Raw genomic sequence first — 26,182 nt, forward strand, 5'->3', positions numbered from 1 at the left:
AGATTTCGTTGTTCTACCATTTTTCCTTGTGGATTTAATCGGCGAGGAACTAGCACATCCCACTCAGCGTTCTCACAGTCTCCCACCCATTATTCATCTACTGATTTTCCTTCAGTTTGTTGCGACTGGTGCTTTTCACATCTGAGTTGCCGAGTCATTTTCTGTAAGCAAGACAACTGCCGGAGGTATGTCTGAAGAGTGGCAGATTCACTCTGTAGACTCGCATCCCGATTCATCGCATTTCCGACTGACCAAAGATCACTTGACTTGAAACGTGCTTTCCATGCAATTGCCGGTAAGTATTACGTGCAACAGTCACATCTAAACATTAACATTATCATCATAACAAACATAATTCACGATAAGGATACACACAGGGCGTTTCCGAGTCTAAGGAGGCAGCCATTTTTGATCTAAAATTAGCGCACGACACCGATGCCTCTTATAAAAATAAACAATACCGTATCCGTGCTAAAATGATTTCTCCGCCTCACAGGTTCAAGCAGCGGTCCATGGTCGCCTCTGTAGTTTTGGTTTTTTTTGTTTTGTAGTCATGATTTCCAAATGTGCTCGGGTGTGTTGATGGCACACAAATAAGGATTGTGTCTTCAAAGGTAAACGAAGCTGACTTTGTGGACAGGAAGGGATTTCACTCTCCAAATGTTCAGGTAATTACATAACAATTCATACGTCAGTGATTTATTTGCATTTTCATTAAATTTAATAACTTCCAGAAACACTAAATTTATACACATATATATCATGTATAAATTTGCAGAATGTTTACACCAACTCCAACAGATGTTGACAAAGAAAGTTAATTATAGTTATTAACTCACATATACACTACAGCATACAATGTATGTGCATGTCTTTATCAATTCTATGATTTAGCACAAGATTATTACATTGAGCAATATATATTTCTCAGTATAGTCCCCTCATATATATCAATCCTCTTTAGAAGACCAAATATGTTTCAAAACAAAGACTGCATTTTCTTCAGATGGTTTGTGACCCCAAGTTTCAAATCACCAACTGCGTGGCCAATTGGCCTGGATCATGCTATGATGAGTAAGCTTTTATATATGCTTTTGAAAATGGTAAGTATCAAAGTTGTGAAGAATACGTGTTACACTGTCCATGCCTATAGAACGACTGTACTTTTTTCAGATTATAACAATATAGAAATATAGACAGTACAATTTATAATACACTACTTTCACTTAAAATGCACTTATGGTCCAAAATTTCAACAAGTAGGTTAAAGTATTTATTCATTTCATTAGAAAATATAGTGACAATCCACAGTGAAATAAATCAAATGTCACATGTAGGTCAGTGTAGTGTGATAAAGATACTGAACATTTTTAGAAAAATATGTTTATTTACAAGTACACATCTATAATACATCATGTGTGCAACCCCTTCATGTATTCAACTACATACATGGTGTGACTGTGTCTTTCACTAAAATCATTTGTGGCACATATCCCATATCTTGAACTAGTAAATATATCATGAAGGATACAGCAAACAATACAATATGTTGTGTGACCGAAGTTTAATTCTTCATCAATAACTGTAAAGTATCAGCATTGGCCAAATATTTCCTTGACGCAGCTGAAATACTAATCTCGTTTAACAAGTCTTGTCATATGTTTGTGTGCATTATGTCACAAATATGCAATTTTTTAAACACTAATGAAGATAAATATGTATTTCAGGTGTTCATGGTGGATTCTTGCTTGGAGACTCAGGATACCCCTGCAGACACTACCTGATGACTCCCTACCACAATACTGGTGATCTGAGGCACAAGGAGAGATTTAATTATTCTCTGTGCAGGGCACGCGCACTTCCTGAACAGACCTTTTGCATTTTAAAAAGACGCTTTCCTTGCCTCTGTACTGCACAGAGAACAAATCCAACCAGAACCTGCAAATATATTGTCACATGTGCAACTTTACTTAACATAGGAATTTTGAAGCAAGATATAGTAATTAATAATTTAGATGATTTGACAGCACAGGGTCCAGACCAGCAACAGCAACAACTTCCAGGAAATGATGGTTTCAGAATCAGAGGCCATGTTGCTTATTAATTACTCTGTGAAGTTGAAAGTGGGGTCAATATTCCGAATTTGTAAAATAGTCAATTTCTGCTGCAGCTTTGCTACTAGTATTTGTTCTTTAATTTGTTTTCAAGTTCTTTTAGTAGTTTTTCTTCAGTAGACACTGTATATGTACCGCTGGTTCACCGCCCAAGAAGGAATTCGAAAGCATGGTAGGGTCCAGATCTGTGATGCCGAAGGCCATATCCTCAGCTGAGTTGAGATCTACTACATTGGGTGTTGTTCCATCATGAGGGGTTGCAGCAGTTTCAGAGATATGAAATAAATACGCTAAATTAAATATTTATTCCTTCGAACATAAATTTCTCAATAATTATGTAAAATCCTGTGCTAAGAAATACAGCATATACATTATTTGTTATTCCACACAGCATAAAATGTTCAAAGTGATGTCATCAGTAGTAAAGTCGCTACTTGCATTTTAAAACAATTAAGAATGTATTCTTATATGAGATTGTGTCATGCGAAGCATTAAATATTAATATAGATAGTAATATAACAGTAAACTGTAATATTTAATTACTGATTTATGTCATTTATTGATTTTGGTCATATGCAAATCACATAATATTTCTTGCAGTAAAATAAGTATTGGAGTATAAAGGTTACCTTTCTGTTTGATATTTTGATATTTTTTCTATATTTCACCCCCAGTTCTGAGTCCAGATCGACCCCTTCTGCAACAAACAAACATCTTTCAGCCTAATATTTCTGATTTATGCAATTAGTTTATATGCCATTGATAAAATGTCCACAGACAAGATACAGACGTGTTTCATGAGCCATGTTTGATTAATGACAGTCACTTGTGAGAAATATTAATCCATTCTGTATTCATAATAAATTATGGCATAAGTCTAGCCTAAACTGCTAAATGATACGTGCAGGAATCATTTTACAAATAAACACATAAAGGTTTTTGTTTCCATGAATATCGAAAACACATTGTGGTAAGGGAGTATTAATAAACTTTTAGTCTGGAGACCTTATGTTCAATAACTATCTTGATCTTGATACCGGGTGATATCATAAAATAGCAAAATCGGAAAGGGTACTTCCATCCGTAAAGAACACTCGAAAGAAATACATACCTAATAATACTCAATTCGACTTCATTTCGGTACAAACATTTATTCACCTTATGCCAACTATCAAAATTTCAGATTTGTCATGTAATGCGTCAAATATAATAATAATGTGAAATCTTATAATGCTCTAATCTCCATGATTAATGCGCTAAAACACAGATCATCATAAGTAACCCGGATAACCCAAGTTGCCTGTTATAGAAGGTTATAGCCACATGACTATTATAGAAGGTTATAGTCACATGACTATTATAGAAGGTTATAGTCACATGACTTTATCTCACTGGGTACCCATTTGCTGCTGGGTGAACAGAGGCAATTTTGTACATCTTATGAAGTTAAGCTTGCCTAAGGTGCCTAAGGTGAGACCACATGTTTCACATGTGCTTCGTTGTGGCCAGGACCGACGTCCTAGAAACTCACAGGAGTCAAACTGCCAATCACGGCCACCCATCCACTGTCAGAAATCAACGGTGTTTAACTTCAACTGATTTATGACCTGTACACAACGCACAGGACCACTCGCCACCACAATATAACTTCAAGAGCATAAGCCGATGAGAATAATACCTGACTCAACGGTCTAGATACTTCCGTAAAAGTACAACCAGTAAAGCTGAAGAAAGTCTTGAAGGAATATGTCAAGTATATCTACCGACATTTCAGTCTGTGTTATAGATGTCTGAGTAACACGTTTTAGTCCAACTATTATTCCAGACTAGGATTTTATCGCACTTTTGTCGGATGAGAACTAAATTAGCAATGTTTCCCACTGAACCTTGACAGGCTGCGTATGTGTTAATGGCTTCTTGCTTACACCGGATAAAGCAGGAAACGTCGATCGGGTGTAGCAGGACGCTTCTTTCTCAAGCATCACTAATTCCATTAATGATTTAAATTATTGTCAACCAGCAATTTGAAATCACCAGTAGCCGGCAGATGTAGACTTTCTCCTACTACTTGTGTAAGTTTGTTGTATTGTGTCGCGACTAGTTCCGAACGTCAATCTGATATACGATTCCAAAATTCAAAAGGCATTTCATTTCAGAAAGGATGTCAGGCACCTAATTGCCAGTACACAAAGTCAACCGCCTAGCCAGCTCAGCCACCGCGTTAGCTTTCGGTCGTGGAAACCGTGCCAATTAACACTTATCAGAGGGGTACACAAAGTACGCAGTCTAGACTACCAGTTGTCCGACTTCCATTTTTGTGGTGGCTGAGCGGGCTAGACAGCTGACCTACTGGCGATTAGGTGCCTGACTCTGAGGGTGCAGGTTCGAATCCCAGAAGGGGACTCAACCAAAACAGTACTAGAATTTGTACTTTACTAAGATGACTAGTTGCAAATGACTAGTTGTATTTTAGTATTATGTCTTACAGAGTGTTACGGTTAATAATTTGCCTTGACAAAAGGTACAAGAAATTCCTCAGAACAAAATACAAAAGACAAGTCTAACATATTTAATATTATGTATTGGGCAAGATTCAAAGATTCACAATAGATGGTTCTAGCACAATGCAACCTAAGTAATGGGTCACAAATATAATATCAACTCACCAAAATCTTGGTTTTCAGTGAGAAACAGTTCTACTAAATCTTTCACAGCCAGCGATCTTGAATGTAGGTCAGGCTTGCCGAAGAGCCAGACAGGTGTAGGCAGGCCGAATGATGACACAACACCTCTTTTACTCTGTGTGTAAGTCCGTGTCTATATCAACACAACAACCAGCCTTCAGTATACAGGGTCACTGATTCTTGGGCATTCCAGCGAAGTATCGAAGCAATCAAAACAACAATCAAAACACACTAAAGGGAAGCAACTGTAAAGCGCTACCTTAAAGGCGTGCCACTGAAACACTATTATCGTGATACGAAATGTGACCGACCGATAAGAGCTATTACTCAAAACTGTAAACACTGTGACCCAGTAATAACTATCTCTTAATCAATAACAATACAGACAATTATAGAAAATACAATATAAATCAGTATAAAATGCCATTTGCTCACGATTGTAAACAACATTTGCAACAAAACAAACGCAACTGTAGATCACACTGTTAAAATGCTTCATTGCGCTATTTCCACTTTCAGTCTTGACGGTGTGTTTCCTCAACGTGTCTCCCTGCTTTCCGCTGCAGGTGTTGGAGCCAATGGAGAATCTGTGCCTGGGGATCGATCGTTCGATGTGCATTCTTATAATCCCAACACTATCATCTGATTTTTTTTTTATGTGGCGAATGAAGAGTCCTCCAGAAGGTTCTTTTACTTTTACATTCAAATTCAAAATGTGAAGTGCTTTACTTGTTTCCCCCATCTCAGATTTTCTGCGGAATGTTTTCAAAGCAGCTGACATAATCGTCTTTACGTCTACTCAAGACTGGGATTACATTTGACATTTCAGAGAAAAATCGCTAAGTTAAATTGTGTCCCGAAGCAGTAATATCTGAATTAATTCTTGCTTGCGGTTGTTTTGCTTTGGTAATTGGAGATGACATCCTAAGGTGGGATATGAGTGAATTCTTTGACTGAAAAGATATAAAAAAATACCCCCTGTGCCGTAAACATGCCTGACGTAGTGCCACCAACTGTATGGTGACCATTGCCACTAAAGTTAAACTGCATTGAAATATCAAAACACATGAAAATATAATGAAAAGAAGGTGAATTTTAAATTCATTCAATTTGTACTCTTCAAACTTTCAATGGCTTAATCCTACGTCTCAAGCCCATTTCTGGTGTCCTCCGAAGTGATGGTGCTGGAATATTGGTAAAGGCCGGCCCAACACACTAGTAAAGTCACTAACTGACTCATCTTATATCGAGACACGTACACACATGGTTACGTATTCAAAACCTGGGTATTGGTACGACGATGACCCAGGTTATCCTTTGTAGTCAGTGGACTGTAATAGTTTCACAAACCATCACCTGAGTTCAACGGTTGAAGGCTAGGACCAATGAAACAATCATCATAAGAAAGGCGATTGCAAAACATACTTTATATTGGTGTTTTTGTCACGAACACGTAATGATTATGGTTACCATTTAATAGCTTCAATCCCTTTTATTGAAGAATAAACAACAATTCTAAACGTATTTGTATCCTTTTTCTGTCAGAACCACTGTCGAACGGGTAAAAAATACAACATATGAGGAGGCTAAGGGATGTCCAAATATTTGCTTTGGTTAAATGTCTTTTTTGAATATTACGAAGTATGTCTCCGTTATGATTCTAAATTTGGGCTTTTTTCGCCTGAATGAGGTTATCTTGTTACAAACTAATCTTTGATCAGTTCATGGTGTGACCTTGTATAAAAAGACATGCTCTCTTTTTCACTTCCACGTCTTTAACTTTGGGTACTTTTCCCGTATACATTTTTAAAATAAGATTTCGCAAATAATCATCAATAATTGTTAAAGTTATTAAACTGCTTATGACAATGATAATTGGAGTTAACGATCCAGGTACCAAGTGAATGCAATCACAAAGCAACGAATCTGCAAAATCAATATATCTTTGAAGTTGTGCCTCAAGAAACGTTTAACAGTGTCACTTTTTAAAGTTTCAAATAATTTGCCAAATTAGCATTCGGTTCATACTGAGAATCATGCTTGCCTCGGGTTAAGATTTTGCAAAGTCTCCAAAAGAAGTGAATGAATCATTTAGTTTTTTAATTATCGACAAAAGTTTATGTTAACATGTTATTTTTAAATTTTATCCATTAGAGGAATTACATTTTTGCAGCATGCTAAAGTACGATTAGTTATTAAAGTGGTACTTTTCCCCTTTTGTCATTAATTAGTCCCGGTCCATGTCACCTAAACATTTCTTCAGCTTCAAGGCTATGTTCCTTGAATCTCATACTGAGACTGGGGTAAAAACCATAAAAGGGCAAAAGCAAAAACTGTATGTCGTTATAAATATGTTAACACGCATATTTTGTAGTTTCTAAATATGTGACCAAAATCATCAGCTCGGTACAAACGCATACGTGGAAAGTGGGGAGTTGTCGAAAGTTTGACCTCGTAGTAAAGCAATTCACTGAATCAAGTTATTATGAGTTATTATACATAACATTCGGAATCCTATTCGTAATAAGAAGCTGACAAACATTCAGCTCTTGTTTGTTCCTGTGGTAGAAAAGTAAATAACAGAAATGAAACAAACTAAGGATTATTGTGTTTCGAATATACACGCACCTAAATTATATGTTCACAGAAGTATGGACAGTCTTCCGAGAAACATTTACTTATCTGCGTGAAGTAAGGACTAATTTGTGCATGTAAAAAGGTCGCGGATATTATTCCTTATGGAAGAGCCTTATCCGTTTATGATGTTTGCATGACCAACAACATGGATAATCTGGCAACGCTTTCATATGCCCAGAATTATAAAAAAAGTGAACACTTAATATTTTAGAACAGACATGGTTCTTCAACATTCTAGTCAAGTGATACTTACATCGTTCAAAATTGTTGAGCTCCGTTTATGTATTAGTTTTAAACATTTAGTTTTAAACATTTAGTTGAGTGACTGAAGTGCTTTTAACGTGATATCGGTAGTTTCAGCCAGAAGAACAACGTAGTACTGGGTTCAGGAGTTGAATGCACTCATTCAACAATTCAAATTTCAAAGTTGTCGAACTTAAGGGCTATGGTAAGAACCTCCTTCTCGTTTCTGCGGGAACTATAACTTTAGATTAGCATTCCCAAAACATCATACATGAAAATACCAGCTGCTATCCATTTCTATCAGTTATCAGACTATCTGTCCAGGAACATCAAGAAATTAATGGTTTCTTCGATACCACATGAGCGGGTATCAACTGTTACAACTTGTGAAAGAGATCACATTCCACATCTGAACAGCGTAAAGGAGGGAACATTGCCTTCTGTTGACACCATGTCAGTATGGTTCGCTGTTGGAGTTAACTGTTTCTGTCTGAGATACTTAATGACAGCACGCAGCTTCCGTCAGAGAATACCTCGTCATTTTCATAGCTGCATGAATGTCACCTGCTTCAGTAGTTGGCTCAAATGCAGCTTTTAAGGATGGAATGGTTTGCACTCCATGCAGTCATATTGTGAATTGTGTACTTTTCTTTGATTTAGAACCTTTCTGCCATATCTGTCGAAAATTACAGCATTAAGATTACAATAACAAATGGCGATGCTCAATTCAAATTTATACAAAATGTTTAAAACGTGTATGGCGTATACTTCGTGAAATTAAGCGCTTAACGTTACATTTAGCCTCTTGTTGCAACACATTAACTTCTCTGCGTGTATAATTTACACGGCTAATTCTGTCTCATATTCTTACCGATCATAAAAGTCCTGGCTTATTTTGATGCCGTTATATCAAAAGAGTATTTGAAAAGCAATTGTATGAAGAGATGACAATGAAATGAGTCAGATGATACTAATATCTGTGGGTTATGCATATTCTGGTTTATATTTGAAAGTATGTGCAAATTGTTTAAGGTAATGCGTTTATGGATATTTTTTGTGAATTTGACGAATGGGCAACATTTAAGGTATTAACAACAGTGTGTTCATAAAACTTATTGAAAATAGTTTGACTTTAAACTGTGGATGGTTGCATTTGGTTGCTTTCTGGAGTAACAACTGTCGGTAGTCAGAGACCGTCGGTCTCCACTGCATTAACTCACAGGGAATCAGAAGAACAACGATGGGCTCAGGGGTGGAATGTACACATTCAACCATTCAGATTGTTTTGTCATTCTTTGTGCTGAATCAAATTTTAGAAAAAGGAATTCTCACGAGATATAAAAATTCACTGAAACTATGCTCATCTCACACATTGGTGGCTCAACCACCTTAAACATTTTGCAGCTCAGTAGATATCATATACCGGATGACTATAACACACTACAGTGTAATATTCTAGTTGTCCACAGAACATGTTACTTGCATTATGCATTGGGTACAAGTATGGCATAAAGAGCTAACCTCGTTCTTAGACTGACCATCTGGTTACTTAGGAGACACGGCAGAAAGCAGCGCATCATTTCAGAAAGCAGCGCATCATTTCAGCCCTAAGTGACTAACAGTGCAATAGAGGAATCAAAACTATGGTGATTTACTGGAAAGGAGAAATGTTGTCACAATTACATTAACCATTACAAATTTAAACCATTTTTCTAAAATCATAAACCATAATTACTTCGCAATGGTCCGAGACATAATGGCATTTCTGAAAATAAACGAATAAGATTAATAATAATAATTTTCTGTCCCTTTTGACAGCAATGTGATTGGCAAGATTCAGGAAAAGCATGATAAATATGCGGACCTCGCCTTTGAAATGTCTCACTTGCATCCCAAGTACACTGTCGTCAGGCTCCCCATTGTTCTCGGTGCCCTTGGTTTGGTACCTCCTGATCTCTTGGCGCAGATGAGGAGAGTGCCCGGGTTCTCCACCGGGAGCACAGCCCTTCTGACAATCTGGGTAATGCAGAAGGCTGCAGTGTTGGGGAGCCTCCATATTCTCCGGAAAGTTCTTGGTGGGTTCGACTAGGCAGTGTTTCCTGGGAGAAGTCTCATTCGCTGTCTGGGCTGCGTGTAGAGGGGGCGAGGGCCCTGAGCTGATGATGAGCTTGACCAGCCTGACTGTGCCAGGATCACCCAAACCCTTTCTGCTGCATTTCTATCTCAAGCTGTAAAACATATTAATAACGCCTTCAAGGTACTAAATACCACAATGAAGTTTCTCCGTTTCCAGAATCATTTAGACAGATTCCGTTCATCATTTCAATTTAGTCCTTATAAGAGCGGCAGATAGTGAAGTTCATGGTCCAATGTGGTATGCTACTAATTAATGACGACGTCGATGAACAGACATGCTTTAGAAGATGTAATGACGAAATGATGCTGTAAACACTTCATTGATTACTTGTAAGCTTATTACTTAAATTACGTAGATTTGAGTGTGTTTATCTCATCTCACAGTTACATTCAGTATTGGTTTTCAGCACCTCACGCTTGCCGTTAGAGGCATCTCGCTGGATCAGGTGATCAGACTGCCGGACCTTTTTGACACTTGTCAGTGTATCCCAATTGTCTAGTGTTACGGTTGAGAATTTACCGTGACAACAATTTAAGAAATCCCTTGTGAACCAGCAAAACAGAACAAAGTGAGTGACTGAGTGAGTTAATGTTTAACGTCACATCGGCAATATTTCAGCCATATCGTGACGAGAACATTTAACACTGAACTGGATGATATATATTTCATAAATAAACCTGTCAGCAACGGACAGTAAAACAACTAGAATATCACAGTTACAATTTAAAACTAGTGTGGAAAGTTAAAACTAATATCACTATTTGGACAACGCAATATAAAACACGGGCTATATATCACCAAGGACAGAAGGTAGATCACCATACTAGGGACCATGGGGACTTACAGTACATTTGCTTCTTTCATGGACCCTAGCTGGATTTACATCATCCCTTCAGCCGTTAGCTATTCAGGAAATCTAGCCATAAATTAAAATGACAGGTATTCTACGATTAGAAACAGTAGAATGTTGTGATGTACTTTAAATGTTTTGGGACTTACGTACCCTCTCCGGAGGACAATAATTGTACAGTGCTTTAACCCCTTTCGAGAATACAGCCACTAACACTCTAAGTTACTAATTCAAACTTCCAAAAATAAAATATTTATCTATTCATAATTCATTTAGCAAATCTAAGTCTTTTAAAAATGCAATAATTAAATGAGAGCTAACATTATTAAAAAGATCCATCAAAGTTCGTGGGTTAAACAATTTATCCCTTGTGATGGAATATTCAATACAGTCAAGCAGGACATGCTTGACTGTGAGTCTTTCATCACAAGGGATACAAAACGGAGGATCTTCACCTTTCAATAAATATTAGTGAGTATACCTCGTATGGCCAATGCAACATCGTCGCATAATGACCTCCTCAAATCTGGACTGACAACCCAAGTAAGTGTAACCGATATAAGGTTTTATTGCATGTAATATATTTATACCTACCTGGGTATCCCACTTCTTTTGCATCAGATCATGGATATAAGATCTTATTATAGCTTTATAATCTGAGTATGGAATAAGAAGTGGTGTCACAGATTTGTTGAGTCCTGCCTTGGCAGCAAGATCCGCCATTGTGTTGCCAGAAATGCCTACATGACTGGGTAACCAACAAAGGACGATGTCGCACTGGCCAGTAGCAAGATTATTATACAATTCAATAATTTCTATTAAAAGTGGATGTTTACAAGAAATATTTTTAATAGCCTGAAGGCAAGAAGAGAGTCTGAATAGATTATATACTATTTATGTGTAGGGTGTCTTTCAATGTATTTAAGAGCCGTTGGTATGGCGTTAGCTTCTGCTGTAAAAATAGAACTATTATCTGGTAATCTAGAAGAGATTGTTCTGGATCCAATGACAGTGGCACAAGCCACTGCGCCACCGTCCTTTGATCCATCTGTAAATAAGGGTTTATGATTGCTATATTTATGTTTTAATTCATTATGTTCTTGTTTGTATTGTAATTCATTGGTTTCTGATTTTTTAAATGTAGTTAATGTTAGGTCTACTTGGGGCCTAACCAATTGCCAAGGAGTAATCTAGAAGAGATTGTTCTGCGCCACCGTCCTTGGATCCATCTGTAAATAAGGGTTTATAATTGCTATATTTATGTTGTAATTGATTATATTCTTGCTTATATTGTAATTCATTAGTTTCTGATTTTTTAAATGTAGTTAATGTTAGGTCTACTTGGGGCCTAACCAATTGCCAAGGAGGAGAAGAAAGAAGACGGGAAGGTGCTATATATTCCAGCTCAATGCCGGCTGAAGAAAGAAATGGTTTAATTCGTAAACCAAGAGGCGGAACAAGAGAAGATTTCATTTTGTATACATCCTCATACAGAGAACTGAAAACACAGTTATATGCAGGGTTTGACTCATTGGAATATAAGTTTGTTACATACTGTAAAGCTAGTTTTATACGTGGCTGCTCAAGAGATGGTTCATCAGCCTCAACGTACAGGCTGTCAACAGATGAAGTTCGAAACGAGCCAACACAAAGTCTTAGACCTTGATGGTGAACAGAATCTAAAAGTTTCAGGTTGCTTTTACAGGCTCCACCATATACAATGGAGCCATAATCAAGTTTTGACCGGATCAGTGATCGATAAAGTTGCAGGAGGGTAGCTTGATCTCCTCCCCACTTAGAATTTGAAACGACTTTCAACAAGTCAAGTGCCTTCAGGCATTTAGTTTTGAGGGATTTGATGGGATGTGGTAGAAACGTTAAATGCGAGTCAAAAATTATTCCCAAGAACTTTGCCTCCTTTACAACTTTTATGAGAGATCCATTTAGAAAGAATTCAGGATCTTTATGTGGTTTATATTTTCTACAAAAGTGTATACAATTAGTTTTGGATTTAGAAAATTTAAAGCCGTTTTCAAGACACCATTTATTTATTTTATTTAAACACAGCTGCAGTTGCCGTTGAATAGTATGCATATTTTTACCACTACAAGAAATATTAAAATCATCCACAAATACCGATCCATCAATTGAATCGTTTAAAACTTTCGACAAACTATTTATCTTGATACTAAAATGTGTGACTGACAAAAAACTGCCTTGTGGAACACCCTGATCCTGATTGTAATGATCAGACAGGGTAGAACCCACACGGACTTGAAATTGTCTGTCATTTAAAAAGTTTGCTATGAATTGAGGCAAACGACCTCGCAAACCGAAATCATGTAAATCTCTCAAAATACCATATTTCCAGGTTGTGTCATATGCTTTTTCAAGATCAAAAAAGATAGACACAGCATGTTGTTTATGAATTAGTGCGTTTTTCACAAATGATTCCAGTCGCACTAAGTGATCGACAGTACTTCTATTTTTACGGAATCCACACTGTATATCTGTTATGAGGTTATTAGTTTCCAAGTACCAAACAAGTCGATTATTTATCATGCGTTCCATGGTCTTGCAAACACAGCTAGTTAATGAAATCGGACGATAATTGGACGGATCCGTATGATCACGTCCAGGTTTAGGTATGGGTACTACTATGGCATCACGCCATGAAGAGGGAAATTTCCCCGAAGTCCAAATATCATCAAAAATTATAAGAGCGTCTCTAAACAGCTTTCTGGTAAGTGCTTCAGGAGTTGATAATGTATGTTATCAGCTCCTGTAGCAGTGTCATGAGCTTGATCAAGAGCAGTATGGAGTTCATGAATAGAAAAAGTTTCATTATAATCTTCCCCATTATCAGAATTGAAATTAATAGTTTTCTTTTCTTGCTGTTTTTGATATTGCTGAAATTTAGGTAGATAATTAGACGAGGAAGAATGTTTAGCGAGAGTTTCGCCCAGTTTATTAGCAATATCTGAATTATCAGTAAGCAATTGATCTCCATGTTTAAGATGATGGACAGTAGATTTAGTACCTTTACCTTTAATTTTCTGGACCATGTTCCATACCTTGGAACATACTTTTGCCAAGATTGGCGTTTGTTCTGTTTAAAAGTACGCCATGCTTTAGCATTTAAAATTTTAAATTTATTTAAATTATGCACCATAGGATGGCGACGGAAATAATGTTCTGCTTTTTTCCTTGCCTTCCTAGCTTGTTTGCAGTGATTGTTGAACCATGGTTTTCGAATATGTGGACCTGCAGAGGAATGTGATATACACTCATCAGCTATGGAATTCAGTTCATCAGGAAAGCACTTAATAGCACCAGGAACGTCAATAAAACGTAGAGGTTTACGTTTTTCAGCACACATTGTTTCATATAAAGCCCAGTTAGCCTTTTCAAAATTACGCCTTGATGATGGAGGAACATCAGTTGGAGTTACAGATTTTAGTATAGTGGGAAAATGGTCACTTCCACAGAGGTCATCGTGGACTGACCATTCAAATTCATTTAGTAGTTCTGAATTTGTGAGTGACAAGTCGAGAGCAGAATAAGTTCCTGTACCAGGGTGTAAATATGTGTTGTAACCATCATTATAAATACACAAATCATTGTCAGAACAAACATCCTCCAATAACTTACCTTTAGTGTTTTTATTTACACTACACCAAAGTGGGTTATGCCCATTTAAATCTCCCATTATAATACAGGGCTTCGGGAGCTAATCATATAGAGCTTGAAGATCGGTTTTGGCAAACGCCGAAGATGGCGATATATAGTCTGGTTCATAATTATTGAGAATTTTTCTTCTTACTTTGAGCTATCCTAACACCTCAACTGATTCACTGATACTTAAAACTAAGTAATGGTATAAGGGAGGTAACTCATCTTGGCCTACTGAGTATAGTACAATTAGAGTTACCTCCCCTGAATTTGTAGCAGACGTCATTTTCCTCAGCACTGTCAACAATGTCTGTTGAAGATAAAAGAAGGTTGATTTTTGAGTTGTGTAATCAAGTAATTGATGATGTAAATACATTGGCAGAGAGAACAGGAACTCCTCTTTCTACTGTGTATAGGATTAGGAAGAATTTTAAAGAGGGAAAGGATTTTGGGCACCAGAAGGGAGCAGGGAGACTCAGAAAATTGGACTTCTCAGATCGCGTCCGGCTGGGAATTTTAGCGTCTAAAAAGCAAAGGGCAAGCATCTCCAACATCATTTATGAAATGATAGAAAGGGGATCAACAGTTGTATCAAAATCTACAGTTAGAAGAAATTTGATTGATCTTGGATGGGAGAAAAAGACTGGAATTCCTTCTCCTCTCATGAAACAAGAACATAAAGACAGGCGTGTTGAGTGGTGTTTGACACATGAAAACTTTGACTGGGAAAATGTGATTTTTACTGATGAAAGCTCAATATGGGTATATTCCAATAATGTGAAAATATGGACAAAGTCTGCGTCAGCACCGTTGTATCGACGACCTAAATACAGCCCAAAGTTTCATGTATGGGGAGGGATATCCTTATTAGGAACGACCCCGCTGTGTGTGTTTGAGGGAAATCTGACAAGTCAACGCTACACTAACATATTAGATAATTTTCTCCTTCCAAGTGCACACGTGTTTTATGGAAATGACTGGATTTTGCAGCAAGATAATGATCCTAAACACACCGCAAAACATGCCAAGCAGTGGTTTCAGGAGAAAAATGTGACTTCATTACCATTTCCTGCATATAGTCCTGACTTAAATCCCATTGAGAACATTTGGGGGATGATGAAGGAATGTGTGAATCAAAAGGGGTTGACAAAAATTGAAGACATGAAGAGAGAAGTGGTCCGATACTGGGACAGCATAACTCACGAAACACTAACCTCTCTGATAGGAAGTATGCCTACCCGTCTTAGACTGTGCCGTGAAGCTCAAGGAGACTTGATAAAATATGAAATTGTTACCTACACAACATGAAAAGGTCAGTTCACTTTCACAATACATTCAATTTTATCTGATTTGTTCTCGTTTAATAATATGAAATGCTTTAGCTATTCTCAATAATTTTGAACCATACTGTATAAAGAGAGCATAGCGTAAATGCTACAGGTAAAGTAATTCTTACAGCAACAGCCCGCATATTAGTAATGAGTGAAACAGGGCTTTGAATAACGTATTGTCTGACTAGAATGGATGATCCGCCAGTGGCTCTATCACCCGGAGGTGAATAGGAATGATATGCATTAAATTGACAACGGTCAAATGTATCTGTTTGTTTTAAATATGTCTCTTGGAGACAAAACGCTGAAGGTGTAAAATCTTGGACTAATAGCTGTCATTCATGTAAATTAGTACTCAATCCTCTGCAGTTCCACTGAATCAAAGGCTTAGAACTATTCATCTCTTTGGTGGATGAACTGGAGATCTTGCTCGCCCACTACGTTTCCACTACTTGTTGTTCTATGAGGAATGCTCTCTGAAACATCCATCTCTTCAAGTGATCAAAACTTGTTATAAAGGTTGATGGGATCATCAGAGCCTTTTGATACTCTATCCGTTTTATTGTTTCGAGAAGAGTCAGTTTTACATCTGGATAACATAGTTTTTCCTTTCTTAGGCTGTGAACTTTCTGACGAATGATTCGGTGTCCCTTGAACTCTAGTTACAGAAACAGTAGATGATGACACAGGAGTCTGTTTACCTGAAGAAGGCTCAGTAGTAGTTTGTGTGCAAGAATCCGACATGCAGGAGGGTTCAGGATTGATTGAATTCATCCATGTCAGATCTGTTTGACAGCCAATGGAAGATGTTACCACAGCTGGCCTTTTAGTTACAGAAGCATATGAACCATCGCAGGAAGGTACGAGTTTTCTAGTCTCATTGTAACTTACGTTCTGAATAGTTTTGATTTTATTTATCTGCATTTCTCTTTTTCATATGGGATATTCTTTTGAAGAGGATGAATGTTGACCAGAACAGTTGACACATTTCTTAAAGTTGCTATCGAAATCTTCAGTTTTCTCACCACAGTGTGCACAAGTAATACTATGTTTGCAAGAATTTACCCCATGGTCAAACTTTTGGCATTTAAAACACCTCAGTGGGTTTGGGATGTATTGTTCACCTGCAGGGCTGCAATATCCTGCTTTGATAGTTCTTGGTGGAGATGGAGAGATGAAAGAAAACAAATATGTATTTGTTTGAAATACTTCTGAGTCCTGACGCCGGGTAAAACGTTTCACATGTGTTACCCCTTGGTCTTTTAATTCACAAACAATGTCAAACTCAGACATATCATCAAGGAGGTGATCACGGTCCTTTACAATGCCTTCGCTTGAACTCAGTGACCTGTGGACTGACACTGAAACAGGGAGTCCAACCAAAGTATCAACAGACAGTAAATTGGTGGCTTGCTGTCTTTTGGCACATTCAATTAGAAGTGATCCAGATCTCATACGCTTGATAGTCTTAACATCTCCTGCTATACCATACGCTCCTTTTGAAATCGCAAATGGGTTCAGTTTGATTGGTTGCTTGTCCGGAGATTCTAAAACCAGAAATCCTATCCAGTACTCAACTTGTGTAAGAGGTATGCAACCTTCATTCGCACCATGATCATTGTCAAGTTGACGCTTCTTTTTCATTGGGGTTTCCAGAGCCATGTTGAAGTATTACAGATTCATCATCCCAGCTCCCACCCACCACGTAGTATCATATAGACAATGCTATATACAAGTGGATCTCCGACAGCACCAAGGATACTGGGATGATATACTCCAGCAGAAGGATTAAACAAGTAATCAGTGTAACAGATTGGCCCATGAGCCATCGCCTTCTGTCATCAGCATCTAGGCAAATTTTATCAAGTTAGAAAATACATGTATCATACAATATATATTCGAAACCAATTATGTCAATATCGTGTACAGGGAAACCAAGCCAAATAGTTATTGAGCAATGAAATTTAGTGCTCAGGGCTCGGCATGACCAGCCGATTGGTTGAACCGGGCCCATTCAACCACCCGTCTAGGTGAAATAAGGGTCGAAGGGGTGTGTTGAGCAAAGGAAACGCAGTTACAGGCTCCCAGTGCCCTCAACCCCCAGACTCCCGTCCTCCATCGACACAGGACCGCAACCCACGGCAAACAGGTTGGTGGACCAAATATGCCTCCGGATCCACACGGAGGTGTTGGCGAGCTCTTAGTATTACCCAGTACCCACCACGAGGAGGTGGCTCGCCACGGGTGCCAGAACAAAGACAAGTCGTAAACGTTCAAATTATGTACTGTTATGCAACGAGAGCAAGGTATACAAAGTCACAAGTCAATATAACAATGCTGATTACAAATTCAATTCAAAGTCAATGGGTCACAAAATATAATATATCAAACTCACCAAAGTCTCAGTACGAGAGGTAATCAACTATTCAGAATGTCAACACAGCGATCTGTGTGACAGCAGATGATGTAGGTCAGGCGTTGACGGGTTTTCAAGCGTGGCAGTGATGTAACTCCAGCAAATATTAATGAGTGTGTGTCTCCCTCCGCATGGCAACCACCATTTTTATATATTTACTAAGTCATTTCCCGAAGGTTCGGGCACAAACGAACATCGTCAACTCTGTAGAATGTCCTAGAATAAGTCTCCCTGAAGTAAACACATAGAAAACTAGGAGCAGATAAATTACGGAAAACAAGAATTATAAAAGTGTTGACCAGCTATTAAAACGAAATGTGACCCATCATATTTAATATTCAAAACACTAAATGTTGTGAGCCAATATTAATTATTACTTAATTAATAACCAAAATATACAGAAAATACACACTCGTAACACTAGATGGATACTCATGTTATTGATCATTATCCTTTCCAGATTTGATTATTTACATACCGTCGTTATATAGCTGGAATATTGCTGAGTGTAACGTAAAGCTAAATTCACCCACTCATTCACGGAAAACAACAACCAAACCATGGTTTACATTCAACCAGAGAACCAAATCCAGGAACGTCCCACAGGTTGCAATTCTGTTCATCACATGTATGTTTGTGGCATGGAATTCGGATCCTTAGTGAATTTTCGAACGTTTAGTGAAAGTTAAAGATACTAAACTGAAAGTTCCAGATATTAAACTGTCATAGTTTGTGATCTGAAGTGTCAGCAAATCATGTACAATCTGTTAAATTAATGCTTTAGGGAGAAACGTAACATCTGGAAATTATAAATCACATTCTGGAAAGATCAAGATACTGACATAAAATTTCGGAAAAACATTACTTTGACATTTCAGTATCATTATCTCGGAATTTGAACTGATGTGTCTGGAAATTTCATGCTCATATCTCGGAATATAAACATAATAGCATCAAATATGAAATATTGTATAGTATCACTTTACCAAATGTTGATCCCGATACTTTCTATAATTGAAATGCCATATTTAGAAAAGCTTGCATACTGATGATGACGATATTAGTTTTGTTTTTTCATTAAGTAGCGTGGATAAACATCATTACTGAAGCCTACCAAAAAAGGCTGCACATTGTAATCCAGTAACAACATAAACCGCTTTGAATCTTTTTACTGAATCGCCCACTCTTCGGAGAATCGAAGTACTGTTTCATAAACAAAGTCTTCGTCAAGGATCTAGTTGTGTTATTAGTGGCTAGACTGAATTTGGTAAAAAACACTGCTTGATCTACTGCTGGTCTGCATTTAAATAAGTTACATCAGAATGTTTTGAGAGATGAAAAGAATTTAGTGCAATTTACCAGCATGTGTAAACATATATCTACAGTTACGTGATACTAGTTAAATATAATGCTTTGTAAATGTTAAATGTATAATTATGTCATATTCGTATTTCTGTTGGAATGAAATCTCTTACTTTTTTTCGAAATCGTTTTTTTCGAATATTGACGGCGAGATATCTTGTTGACACGAAAAATGATTTGTGTATTCCTTTATATTGCTACAAAATACATGTACAATTCCAACAAAGTCAGTGAGCGGGTTCCTTCTCAGGAACGCACTTCTTCAATATCAAGCCGGATTCATATGTAGTAATGGCAAAGCCTTTCAATGTCCTGTTTGCCAGAGAGAGTAGATGTTATCCACTTTGATGAAAAAACACGATCATTTTTTTTCTAGGTGGGCAAAGCCGTTCAAGATCTTGGGTGTTTGTGTGACGTTTTCTGGCGGTTATCACAAAACCATTATAACCAGCAACCGTATATGTTGTTCCTTGTAGCAGAGCATTACTGAAGGCACCATAAGTATCAACACGGTTTGTGCAACAATCCTCTACCATTACGTTAAACACTGACATCTTTTAACTTTAACTCAAAGTCAAACGTTGAAAAGTAGGTGTAAATCACCAACAGCTTGATGCATTGATGTATCAACCTCGCCGACATTTGCTGATGGTTCTTAAGCTTTTACAGATTCAACAGACTAATATATGTGGACAATGGCATCAATATAAATGTCAGCTTCGCTATGTCGAGGGACCTCTCCCCATCCGAGAACATATATATGCTGAGATACGTCTGTTCATTAATTATTTCCTTTCTCGCCATAACTTCACTCAGCGTCGGTTATGGTTCGGACTGACTTCATGAATCTAGGAAGTCTGGTCAGCTTCGACGCATTTGCGACTCACAGGGGAGAGGGACTCGTGATGGCGTTGATGTGTTGATAACTATCGAGGTCTCTTTAACTAATTAACTTTCTTGTTTCCATTTCATATGGTTAACGTTCCCATCTATATTCAAAATTAACTTTGTCTCTAAGGATTACCCGTAGCTGGAGTGCCAAAGGATCATAATGCACCAATGCGACCTAGTCGTGTTTATTCGGGTGATCTGTTTTAGTGGAGTGAATGTTATAATCATGAATGGTTTGGCACTGTTTTGAAACATACTGCGATCAGTGCATATATTGCTGAAAGACGATTATGTAATGAATGAAAATCACACACTGTCACCAAACAGGGTCAAGCTATTGATAGCAATAGGTCTTAAAAGATGGAAAATCTTTGGTTTTATTTTTGTTTAAATATATAGAACCGAATGTTTTACAAACTTTCTTAACAGTATTGAAAAAGACACCCCGAGCCACTGACATGTCATTACGTTCTTTAACGTGCGATACATTCGGATACAAATGGCACGGTTTTTATTCAGATTGTCAATGTGGAAATCCACCTGCCAACCAATGTCAGTGATGCTCACCAGATCTCAGACTTCAATTGAGCATGCCCCGGTCCACGTAAACACGTCACCCAGCATTAGTGGATCTCCCAGGACTCTGCAGTGCTGTAGTAGATGAATGGATTCCGCAAGTTGTCATTATGAATGCGATACGAATGAGATCAAGATGCACCGGTGACGCGCGAGGAGGAAAGACAAGATGTTGAATGACAGGCTGCTGCATGATTGTCATGTTCATTTTAGGGGTTAGTCTATTCAGCTGATGTTTGCTAGTGCTGTTTGAACACACATATGACACACATAGTTCTGTTATTTCTTTGCTTTACATGTGATGTATATCATGTGACCCTTTCATTATATATATAGTAAGTGTCACTTCCATTAACAATTTATGTAGTATTTGGATTTTTCATGAATCCAATGCATTGTTTGATGTTCTTATAGAGACAACAATCAACTTTATGCGTTATATAATATAGTAAGGATAGTACGGATTTGAACGATTTAACAAGTTAATGTATATGACTTCATCGTTACTTTGGGGTCTTTTGGTGTGGAAATAGTTTATGATTACAAATACTCTAAGAAGCTATTTTCAGCGACACTACGATAAAGCTTAATCCAACTTCAGAAACATGTGTTTTTGAAACATGTGCCCAGATTACTAAATAATGCCTTTCACGACAATCATATGATAGTTACAGTGCTCTGAAAAACATCAGACTTGCTTCATGCAACTTTGTTGTCAGCAAAGATAGCTTTGCTAATGGAACACACTGAGATATTTAAGAACGTCGCCTCATTTTATTTCTTGGATATCAGACATACTTAATCCCCACACATTACACGCATTATGCATTCTGTGGGATACTTTCATCAAGAATATCACGATAACAGCCGCTGTTCCATTTCCACACGTCTAACATTGATTCTCTTCTGTGATTCTTTAGAAACAGCTTTACATTTTCCCCTACGTCAAAGAGCATTTGCAAAATCAGCATAATACTCTGATTTCCTTGTCCTCAGGTCAAGGAGATATGATTCCATTATCAGCTTTTTTTCTTTCCAGTTATATTGAAGTACATCATTTTGGAAAGCATCCACAAACATGCCTTTGAGACAGGCAGGATTATTAAAACAAAGCCATATTATACCACTGAAAGGGTCGTTAGAGGAGACCTCTCAGAAATACAGTTGAAATACAAACGCGCACTTCGAACAAAGTTTCGAAAGGACACCGATGTGGGTATTAGTTCAAGCAGACAAAAATAGTTTCAGTTTATATTTATTCATTATGGAAATTCGACGTGTGTAATCAAACGAATAGTCGTAATCTGATTCATGTGCAATTTCATTATGCAGTTGAGGAATGTGTATAAAAAAGCTCTCTTTATTCATTGCAGGATTGATCACCGACCATTACGTTGCTCTTTCAATGTTAATCGACCAATGTTCTGCTCCATTTGAACGGAAAGCCCTTTAAAGTTTTGCCTGGACAAAGTTTATGCTGTGAAACTGTGAAACGTGAGGGAAAGATTTTGCTGACAGCTATATATTAGGTTATAATATCTTCAGGGCAGTTTGTTGTAGAAAGGTCATCCCAACTCTGGAGCTGAATAATAACCTCCAGCTACGTCAGTATGTAAAATGTACACGCATAATTTCTAACTTGTGTGTACGTAGGAACGTCCATGAGAGCATGTGTTCATGGCATATGCTTTTGACTCTGGCAGTGCATTGAAGTTGAAATGAGGCATCACGAGGAATTTTGCTTCCACTGAAATTTTCCCGTTTGCATTGATGATATTCAAACATTACTCACTATAGGGGTGATATATATTTCTCTTTTACATTGTGTAGTAACGGTAGACAGGTAAAGGGTGTTGTCTGAGATGTTTTTAAGGATATTGCACATTTATGAACCAATGAATTGCTGTATTAGCAGCCACATTTGATACAGACTAATAGTTTGGATCTTATCGGGGCGAATCACAGTTGTAGAAATGATCAATGTGTTTTTAATGCAAAGCTCAAAGACCAGTAAATATATCCCAGTGAGGCAGTGTGATGCTTTGGGCTATGAGACTCAAGACACTTTGTTCATCTGATCATTATGCAGGGTTCTCATGCTAAATATTACTTCTCTGCAGGCAGGAAGTCATATGTTACGATGTTTGGACTATCCGGTTTCATATTTAGTAATTTAATTTTATTTTATTTAAAGTAATTTAATCATGTGCATTTACAACATCACGTGTGTGGAAATATAGCCTATATATGATAAGCCTTCTCAACTAAGTAAGATCGACTGCGTTTAAGGTGTTTGATGCCGTGCCTGTGGGATATTAAGAATAATAATGGACATCGACTGAGATATATCATAAGCAGAACAGCCCAAGCTGTAATAGAATGACATGTTTAGTAAAAAAGGGAATTAAGTGATTGCTCTGTATTTCATCAGAGCGACGGCTGCGGTTTTATCACCGGCTGAATGTGCATGTCAGCTATAACATCGTGGCGTGTACAGAGTCTGTACAAACATTTAGAAGCCATGAAAAAGAATGAAAAAGAAACATTTTACATGCGCATCTATCTACCTCAATGAAAAGTGTAATTTTTGTGCCTGTGTCTCCGTGACAATCATTGGAGTGATGTATATTTTTGAAAGATTTAACCTATGATACTCTATTATTTTTGGTGAATAAGGAAAGCAGGCTCGATGCACTAATGTGTCTTCACTAGTTTGTAGCTCTGAATGACATCCTGCAAACACAGGATTATAATTAGAAAGCAGCACTTCCATCTGCAATATTCACTTTGAATTTGACGATTACCATTGCTGTGCACGGCATATCCTTTTGTAGTCTCCAGTATCTCATTGTTGAGGAGTCTTGGAGGCTGTTCCTTAAAGTGACCATAGTGCTTAGGTGTCAGTAGTTTCAATAAGTCGTAACGCTGCGGTGGTTTTATGGAACATGATGCCTGACCAAAAAGGTTACCTACAGTATGGTATGATATTCACACGCGCATATTGTATAAGAAGGCAATACAAACACGTTCTATATTAAATTGGAGAACAGGTATTACAATGCTAGCAAAATAAACTATATAATAACCGTATAATAACAATGCTTAAACTACATAGCAACCAAACTCTCTCTTCAAACACGTGCTGCAGCCGAGTCAAGTCCTTGTAATGTTTGCAACACATACATTGCGAAATGTCACATAGTCATTGTGATTTAGTATTATCCAGGTAAGGTTAAGGTAATAATTGGCATCTATACCTAGAAAATCAATATTACAAGAGAGTTAAGGTAACATTTACTAACTTTAGGTCCAAATTAGTTTCATTGACTAGATTGATTGGACGAATTATAACCTGTCAGCTATAGTTTGAGATTGAGAATTATCTGTGACAATGAAAGAAGTTTCCGTTACATGAATTTCGCAATAACAAAGTTTTTGCGACATTTGATCAATTCATTGAAATTGATACCTATGGTTCTTTTCGCAGATAAAACGACATATGCCTTGTGATGAAAGGGGATAAACCCTCACTGGAACTCTTTGTATTACTTTAGCACTGTTTGGTGGGATCATTTGTCACAAGGAAAATGATTATTTATCAAAGACTCTTACATATCGCAAAGTGTCCGTTGCAAAAATCACTCCACTCTTGCTGTAACCAAGTTCCTCACCAGTGGAACAGGTGGCACGGTCTGTACATGAACGGTGCACCAGGAACAGTAACTGTTGTTTTCAAGATTTGAGTTCACACTTGAATAAGAGAGTTCTGAGTGTACTGACGTATTATTTTGCGTCTTTTATGGAATCGTATCAGACAGAAAATGTGTGTATTTGCATGTAAGCATGAAAGAAGCTGCTGAAAGACATTTCGTGATGAAGTCATTACTTCATTTATATTTTATTACATACATGAAGGTCAAGTATTGCGGCTAGAGGGTTGTTGCTCATGAAAGTCTACTATAAATAAATGGAATAGGAACAGAAACTCTGACATGAATAGGAAGTGTACTGCCATAGGATGTACTGTATCAGTAAAACATTACATCGTACAACAATGTCTTACCTGGAAGAAAGACTAACCCTGTTCGTGGGTCATATGTTGGGGAGCAATGTTTGATGTCTTAATGAGGCCTTTTGTACACATGTCTTCTAGGCGATACATGGACATTCGCTGAACGACTCTGGTCTATTCACGTATTTGGCATTGGAAGAAAGGCAAAGTGTGAATGGAACTATGCCTCAAAAGATAGAGACCCCACCCACCCACTCACACCCACACCACACCCACACACTCACCCACACCACACCCCACCCACTCACCCACCCACTCACACACACCACACCCACACACACTCCCCCACCCACTCACCCACCCACCATACACACCCTCACCCACCACACCATCACACACTCCCCCACCCACTCACACACACCACACACAACCACTCACTCAAACCAACACACACACACACGCTCTCTCTCTCACACTGTCTCTTCCTCTCTCTCTCGCTCTCTCTGTCACACACACACACATACCGATCAACTTCAGACACTAAGGCACTCATGAAGAGCCACCTCCTCGTGGTGGGTGCTGGATAACGCTAAGTGCTCTTCTCCCGTGTGGACCCGGGACACAATGTGTCCACAGCACCCCATTGCTGGTCGTAAGAGGCGACTAAATTGGGCAACCTGTTTGCCGTGGGTTGCGTCCCGTGTCGGTGGAGGACGGTAGTCTGGTGGTTGAGGGCACTTGGAGCCTGAAACGTGTTCCTTTTGCTCAACACACCACTTTGGCCCTTACTTCACCTAGACGGGTAGTAGAATCGGCCCGATTCTATCAATCGGCTGGTGACGCCAAGCCCTGTGCTACAACTCTGTAGTGTTGCACAAAAATTTGAGAATTGTGCGCTTATATTTTTAGCCTTGGCGAATTTTGAAACAGAATTTGAAAATGTTACTGTTTATTATTGCCTAGAGTCGTATGCCAGAAGGCGGTGGCTCATGGGCCAATCTGGTGGAATCATTAATCTCTTAATTTTTCTGCTAGAGTATATCACCCGAGTATCCTTGGTACTGCAAGTTGGAGACCCGCTTGTTTTTAGCATTGTCCTTGTGATACTCCGTGGTGGGTGGGGAGCTCGGATGATGAACTATTCAACTATAACCATGGCTTCTCAAATCCCCATTACAAAGAAAAAACGTCCACTTGACAATGATCCAGATGATAACGACCAAAGACTGTCCACTTCCATTGATTACTGGCCACTAA

General features: G+C 38.0%; 1 pseudogene; it reads left to right on the plus strand.

The window, feature by feature from the left end:
- The first annotated feature begins 563 nt into the window (after window positions 1-563).
- LOC137268786 (putative nuclease HARBI1) lies at window positions 564-2,104 on the plus strand (annotated as a pseudogene).
- The last annotated feature ends 24,078 nt before the right edge of the window (window positions 2,105-26,182 follow it).

This window comes from Haliotis asinina, chromosome 16, assembly GCF_037392515.1.
Source record: "Haliotis asinina isolate JCU_RB_2024 chromosome 16, JCU_Hal_asi_v2, whole genome shotgun sequence".
NCBI lineage: Eukaryota > Metazoa > Mollusca > Gastropoda > Lepetellida > Haliotidae > Haliotis > Haliotis asinina.